We start from the raw sequence: 6966 nt of genomic DNA on the forward strand, positions 1-6966 counted from the left end.
GGCTGACAGCAAGGGAGAAGGTCTTAGAATCATAGTGTCACATAGTACGGAAACAGATCCTTTGGTTCAACTCATCCCTGCCAACCAGATATTCCCATTTTCCAGCATTTGATTCACATCCCTCAACCCTTTCAAATCATGTACTCATCCAGATCCATTTTAGATGTTGCTATTGTACCAGACTCCTTCCACCATCTCTGCCAGCTCATTCCATCCACACACCATACTCTGTGTGAAAAAGTTGCCCCTTCGGTCCCTCTTAAATCTTTCCCCTCTCATCTTAAACTTATACCCTCTGGTTTTGGACACCCTCATGCTGGGCAAAAGACCTTGACTATTTATCCTACCATGCTCCTCATGATTTTATAAACCTCTGTAAGATTACTCCTCAGCCTCCGATGCTCCAGTGAAAATAGTCCTGGAGTATCAAGCCTCTCCCTGTAGCTCAAACCCTCCAACAATGTCAACATCCTTGTAAATCTTTTCCAAACCCTTTCAAATTTCACAATATCCTCCTAAAGCAGGGAGACCAGAATTGCACACCGTATTCCATAAGTCAAACCAAGAATCTTTTAACAATCACAGGTGCTGGGACAAGATTTCCTCAAGCAGTTCCTTTGGTGAAATTATGGTAAAAATAGAGTGGAAAAGTTAGTTCAACTATTTTTAATCAAAATATGGATTATAATCAGATTAAGATTCAAAATTTTGTCACAAATATTTATTTCTTTATATTCATATTCAATGAAGAATGGTTTATGAATTTACGTATTTAGCTTAACTAAAATCTTAGGAGCATCAAATGTAAATAGCATGAGTCAAGCATCCTATTGGGAATACAAAAGAGCAAAAGTGAAATACAGTACAGGAACATGCTCATTGGATTAGATTAGATTCCCTACAGTGTGGAAACAGGCCCTTTGGCCCAACAAGTCCACACCACCCTTTGGAGCATCCCATCCAGACCCATCCTCCTAAACACTACGGGCAATTTAGCATGGTCAATCCACCTAGCCTGCACATCTTTGGGCTGTGGGAGGAAACCAGAGCACCTGGAAGAAACCCATGCACATACAGGGAGAATGTGTAAACTCTGCACAGACAGTTGCCTGAGGCTGGAATCGAACCCAGGTCCATGGTGCAGTGAGGCTGCAGTGCTAACCACTGAGCCACTGGGCCACCCCATCAGCATGCTCTGACTAAACTAAAAAAACAAACCTTCTGACCTTATTTGGTCCATATCCCTTCATTTCCTACCTATTTATCTAACCATTCAGATGCCTCTTAAATGTTGTCAATGTGCCTGCTTCCAACACCTCCTCTGGCAATGCGTTCCAGGCTCCCATCACTGTCTATGAAAACTTCCCTCACACATCTATCTTAAACTTCCCCCTCGCATCTTGAACTTGTGCCCCCTTGTAATGGAAGCTTCTACCTTGTGAAAAACCCTCTGACTATCGACCCTATCTATGCTTCTCATAATTTTGTAGACCTCTTTCAGGTCCTAGTAATTGGGATAAAGGAATTCCCTTCTTGCTGCTTGTATTACGGATGCTACTGCTGTTAGGGCATGTTTAATCAAACTCAGCAGAGATGTGGCAACTAGGAGAGAATATTGGAATGTAACACCTGGGTACACAAGATACTGAGAGAGGCAGAGAGCATTCAAATAGAGAATAGTAAGAGTTTTTAAAAGAAAATTAATTCATGGAACAAGGATAGGCTAGTATTTATTGTCCATCCCAACTTGCCCAGAGGGCAGTTAAGAGTCAACCACATTGCTGTGGGTCTGGAGTCACATGTAGGCCAGACCAGGTAAGGATGGCAGTTTCCTTCCCTACAGGACATTAGTGAGCCAGATGGGTTTTTCCAACAATTGACAATGGATTCGTGGTCTCCATTAGATTCTCTATTCTAGATTTGTATTGAATTAAAATTCCACCATCTGCCCTGTTAGGATTCAAACCCAGGTCCCAGAAACATTTATCTGGGTCTCTGTATTAACAGTCCAGCATTAATACCATTGGGCCATTGCCTTCCGTCCTATAGGTAGAGCTGGAGTAAGAGAGGAAGTCATGGAATCTAAATCAGGACGGAGTCTAAATCAGGATTACACTGCCTCCTTGATCTGTCTGTCTTCTCTCCCATCTCACCTGGCTAATCCCCGCCAATGCCCACCTGCACTCACCCATCACCATCCCAACTACCTTCCTCAACCCCACCCTTCCTCTGGCTATTTATTTCAGAGCTCTCTTCCCCCTCTCCTAGATTAGATTAGATTAGACTCCCTACAGTGTGGAAACCGGCCCTTCGGCCCAACAAGCCCACACTGCCACTTGAAGCATCCCACCCAGACCCATCCCCCTATAACCCACACACCCCTGAACACTATGGGCAATTTAGCATGGCCGATCCGCCTAGCCTGCACATCTTTGGACTGTGGGACGAATCCGGAGCACCCGAAGGAAACCCATGCAGACACGGGGAGAATGTGCAAACTCCACACAGACAGTCACCTGAGGCTGGAATCAAACCCGGGTCCCTGGCGCTGTGAGGCTGCAGTGCGAACCACTGAGCCACCGTGCCACCCTGAGAATTTTTCTTTTCTTCCTGAGGCTCAGCCTTAACCTGGGCAGGAAATGGCTGCACCCAGACTTGAACTCGGATCGCAGGGCTCTGAGACCAGCGTGTTGACAACAACATCACACAACCAGAGCAAATTAGGGGGCACCCGGATATGAACCGGGGACCTCTTGATCTGCAGTCAAATGCTGTACCACTGAGCTATAGCCCCATTAAGATAGGCCAGAGTAGGTAAAGATAGCAGTTTCCTTCCCTAAAAGACATTGGTGAATCTCATGGGTCTTTCCTAGCAGTTGACATCATTAGACTCTTCATTCCAGATTATTATTAAATTCAAATCCCACCATCTGCTATGCCAGGATTTGAGCCCAAGTCGCTGGAACATTACCTGGGCCTCTGGATTAATAGTCTAGTGATAATAGCACGAGGCCATCACTTTTATCTACCTGATAATATCCAACTATATACATAATTAGAAAAATCAAATGGCTTCTACTCTCAATCATCCACAAAGTGGATCTTCCTATTTCTGAAGAAGGGTCTTGCCCGGAAACGTCAGCTTTCCTGCTCCTCTATGCTGCCTGGCCTGCTGTGTTCCTCCAAATCCACATTGTGGTATCTCCAATGCATTAATATCCTTTTGTAACTATGGTGACCAGTACAGTATGCAGTACTCCAGAAGGAATATCTATAAATGTTCAAAATTTTGGTCACAATCAGGAGGTGATATTCTAGTTGTGTTATTGCTGAAGTATTAGTCCAGGGACTCAGGTAATGATCTGGAGACCTGGGTTCAAATCCCACTACAGCAGATAAAATATCTGGAATTGACAGTCTGATGATAACTGTGAATTGTTGGAAACATCCATTTGGCTCTCCAATGCCTTTGGAAAAGGAAACTGCTGGCCTTACCGCTTCTGGCCTACATGTGACTCCAGACCCACAGTTTTGTGGTTGACTCTTGCCCTCTGGGGCAATGAAGGATGGGCAATAAATGCTGGCCCACATCCTGTGAATCAATTTTAAAACTGCAGCAGACAATTTCAAAATTTGTAAATAGCACAGAACTTGGGAGAACTGCAAACTGTGAGGACAAATGTAGATCTAAAAAGGATCTTGGCATGATGAAGTAGGTGGATGCACTTTTGACAAAGACAATGGACAGACAGTACAAAGGATACTATTTTAAAGGCTGTGTAGGAACAGAGACATTTCAGTGCACATTCACAGTCATTAAAGGGGAGCAGGGCAAGTTGACATAGCTGTTAAAAAAACATTTGGCATTCTAAGCTTCATAGATGGGCATAGAACAGCAGACCTCAGGGGGGATAAAAATGACCAGGCATGTGGAACATACAATTTTATATTGTCTCACAAAAATAGTGATGGTATTTCTGAGTTAATATCATTACCTCCCAGGTTATGCTGGCCTTACTTCCTGCTATTGACCCTATCTATCCCTCTGTCATGACCTGCCTTCAACATTAAAAGCCTTTCCATTTTCTCTTGACCACGGATCTGAACACATTTTATGGGATGAGGGCATTGCTGGCTGGCCAGCATTTATTGCTTGTCCCTATTTGCCCTTGAGAAGGTGGTGGTGAACTGCCTTCTTGAACCGCTGCAGTCCAACTGCTATGGATTGACCCACAATGACCTTAGGGAGGGAATTCTATGATTTTGACCCAGTGACAGTGAAGGAATAGTGATATATTTCCAGTGATGAGTGAGTGGCTTGGAGAGGAACTTGGAAGTGGTGTGTTCCCACATATCTGATGCCCTTGTCCTTCTAGAAGGTGCTTTCTGAGGATCTTTGGTGAATTTCTGCAGTGCATCTTGTAGATAGTACACACTGCTGCTACTGAGCATCGATGGAGCGAATGGATGCTTATTGAAAGGCTCCATCTAGTAGTAGAAGTTGGTCACCACAGCAGGTCAACAGACACTCAGGAACAGGAGTACAGGTGGGTGCTGGATTTACAAACATCTGACTTATGCAAGTTTGTACTTACAAATGCATCCTACACAAGGGTGTAATTTTAAATATCCAACATACCAACATTTTCTGTACTTGGAAAAGGCTACTTTATATCATGCTACATTGGGTTCAGAACCTGTTCACAGTGGACTGCCTGTTGGCTCTTCAGCTCCTCCAGCTTGTCCTGTCAATGAGATGATGCTAATAGAAAGCTACTGGAGGAGGGCTGTAGGATGAAGGCATCCCACCGCAATCAGAGGGGATCTGATTGAGGTGTATAGGATTATTAAGGGATTGGACACTGTGGAGGCAGGAAGCATGTTTCCGCTGATGGGTGAGTCCAGAACCAGAGGACACAGCTTAAAAATAAAGGGTAGGCCAATTAGAGCAGAGTTGAGAAAAAACTTCTTCACCCAGAGAGTGGTGGATATATGGAATGCTCTGCCCCAGAAGGCAGTGGAGGCCTAGTCTTGGATACTTTCAAGAAAAAGATGGATAGAGCTCTTAAAGATAGTGGAGTCAAGGGTTATGGGGATAAGGCGGGAACAGGATACTGATTATGGATGATCAGCCATGATCATAATGAATGGTGGCGCTGGCTTGAAGGCCGAATGGCCTACTCCTGCACCTATTGGCTATTGACTATCTTCTCAAGAATAACTAGGGAACGGCAATAAATGCTGGGCCCAACCAGCAACATCAATATCCCATTTGAGAATTGTTAAAAAAGACACCTCATCCAGCGTGCTCTTAATTAATATATACTTTTTAAAAAATCAGCTTTGCTTTTTATCCTGCTCACCATTATTCACCTCTTTGCTCAACTCTCTCTAGGTTCCATCCCCAGCCATTGTTTACTCCTCCACCACGCCCAACCGCACCCCACATCTTCACTGATTTTCCACTAATTTTGCACTACCTATGTTACCTAGAATGGTGACAAAACGTCTGAAAACTAACCTTCCAGCTCAGCGAGCAAACTCACATCCAGAAACTTAACCTGAGCCACAAATCTTCTCAAAACTTGCTAATTTTGTACTCGTCAGGATAATTCACAAGCATACTAATTCAAAGGGAAAACCAGCATTTATACCGTATGAAGGGGGCTGGTGAACTCAGAGTGGTAGACTAAAATAGAGATAACACCAGGTAGTGGACAATTAACTGCCAAATTTGTTTAAATTCAAACCAGGAAGGTTGACTGAATGATCAAGAAATTGCTCTCACCAATGAACCAGAGGATGGCTGCCACCTTTTGAGTTGAAACAGTTACACAGCGAACATAAGGACCATCTCATAATTAGCCTTCCCCCAATTTAGCACCTTTACCTGACACTCATCTTTATCTATTAGTACGTTAAAGCTTACTGAATTGTGATCACTGTTCCCAAGCTGCACCCCAACTGAGATGCTGACCACCTGGCCAGGTTCCATACACCTGTTACACTTCCATCAGGTTGTCCCTCACCTTCTGACTGTCTAGTGAAAACTATCCAAATCTATCCAAGCAGCGGAGGAAGTGACGAGGACCAGAGGGGCAGCCGGGAAGGAAAGCAGTGACCATATATATCAGCAAGGCGGCTAAACCCGAGACTCTACAACTGTGGAGTCTCCCACCTGTCCTCCTCCTCTAACCTAGTTAATAAGGTAAGGTTTATTCTAAACTTTCTCAATTGAATATAAGTTTGTTATTAATTTTATAGCAACTTGAAGTAAGCTTTCTACTTTAGTACTGAGTGGGTGTTCAGATAAGTGGGGTATGGATGCTAGGGCAGTTGTTTGCTCCTCCTGCAGAATGTGGCAGTTGGGAGACGTGGCACACGTCTCCGCTGGCTACATCTGCGGGAAGTGCACCCAACTACAGCTCCTTGAAAACCGCGTTAGGGAAATGGAGCTGGAGCTGGATGAACTACGGATCATTCGGGAGGCAGAGGGGCTAATTGAGAGGAGTTACCGGGAGTTGGTCACTCCTAAGGCTCAGGACAAGGATAGATGGGTTACAGTTAGGGGGAGGAAAGGGAACCGGCAGGTAGTGCAGGGATCCCCTTTGGGCATTCCCCTCAGCAATAAGTATACCGTTTTGGATACTGCTGGGGGGATGACCTACCAGAGGAAAGCCATTAGTAGTCAGTTCTCTGGCACTGAGCCTGACACTGTGGCAAAGAAGGGAAGGGGGCAGAATAGAAAAGTACTTGTGGTAGGGGACTCGATAGTTAGGGGAATCGACAGGAGATTTTGTGGGCAAGATCGGGATTCCCGGAAGGTATGTTGCCTCCCTGGTGCCAGGGTCCGGGACGCCTCCGATCGGGTGTACAAGGTTCTAAAAGGGGAGGGCGAACAGCCAGAAACCGTGTTACATATTGGCACTAATGATATAGCCAGAAATAGGATTGAGGAAATAAAAA

At 44.7% G+C, this 6966-nt stretch overlaps 1 non-coding gene across 1 annotated transcript; it reads right to left on the minus strand.

Moving 5' to 3' along the window:
* Positions 1-2722: 2722 nt before the first annotated feature.
* On the minus strand, positions 2723-2794 carry trnac-gca (transfer RNA cysteine (anticodon GCA)). Its single transcript has one exon. It is a non-coding gene; the product is annotated as a tRNA-Cys (tRNA).
* Between the last annotated feature and the right edge of the window lie 4172 nt (positions 2795-6966).

This window comes from Stegostoma tigrinum, chromosome 8 (genome assembly GCF_030684315.1).
Source record: "Stegostoma tigrinum isolate sSteTig4 chromosome 8, sSteTig4.hap1, whole genome shotgun sequence".
NCBI classification, from domain to species: domain Eukaryota; kingdom Metazoa; phylum Chordata; class Chondrichthyes; order Orectolobiformes; family Stegostomatidae; genus Stegostoma; species Stegostoma tigrinum.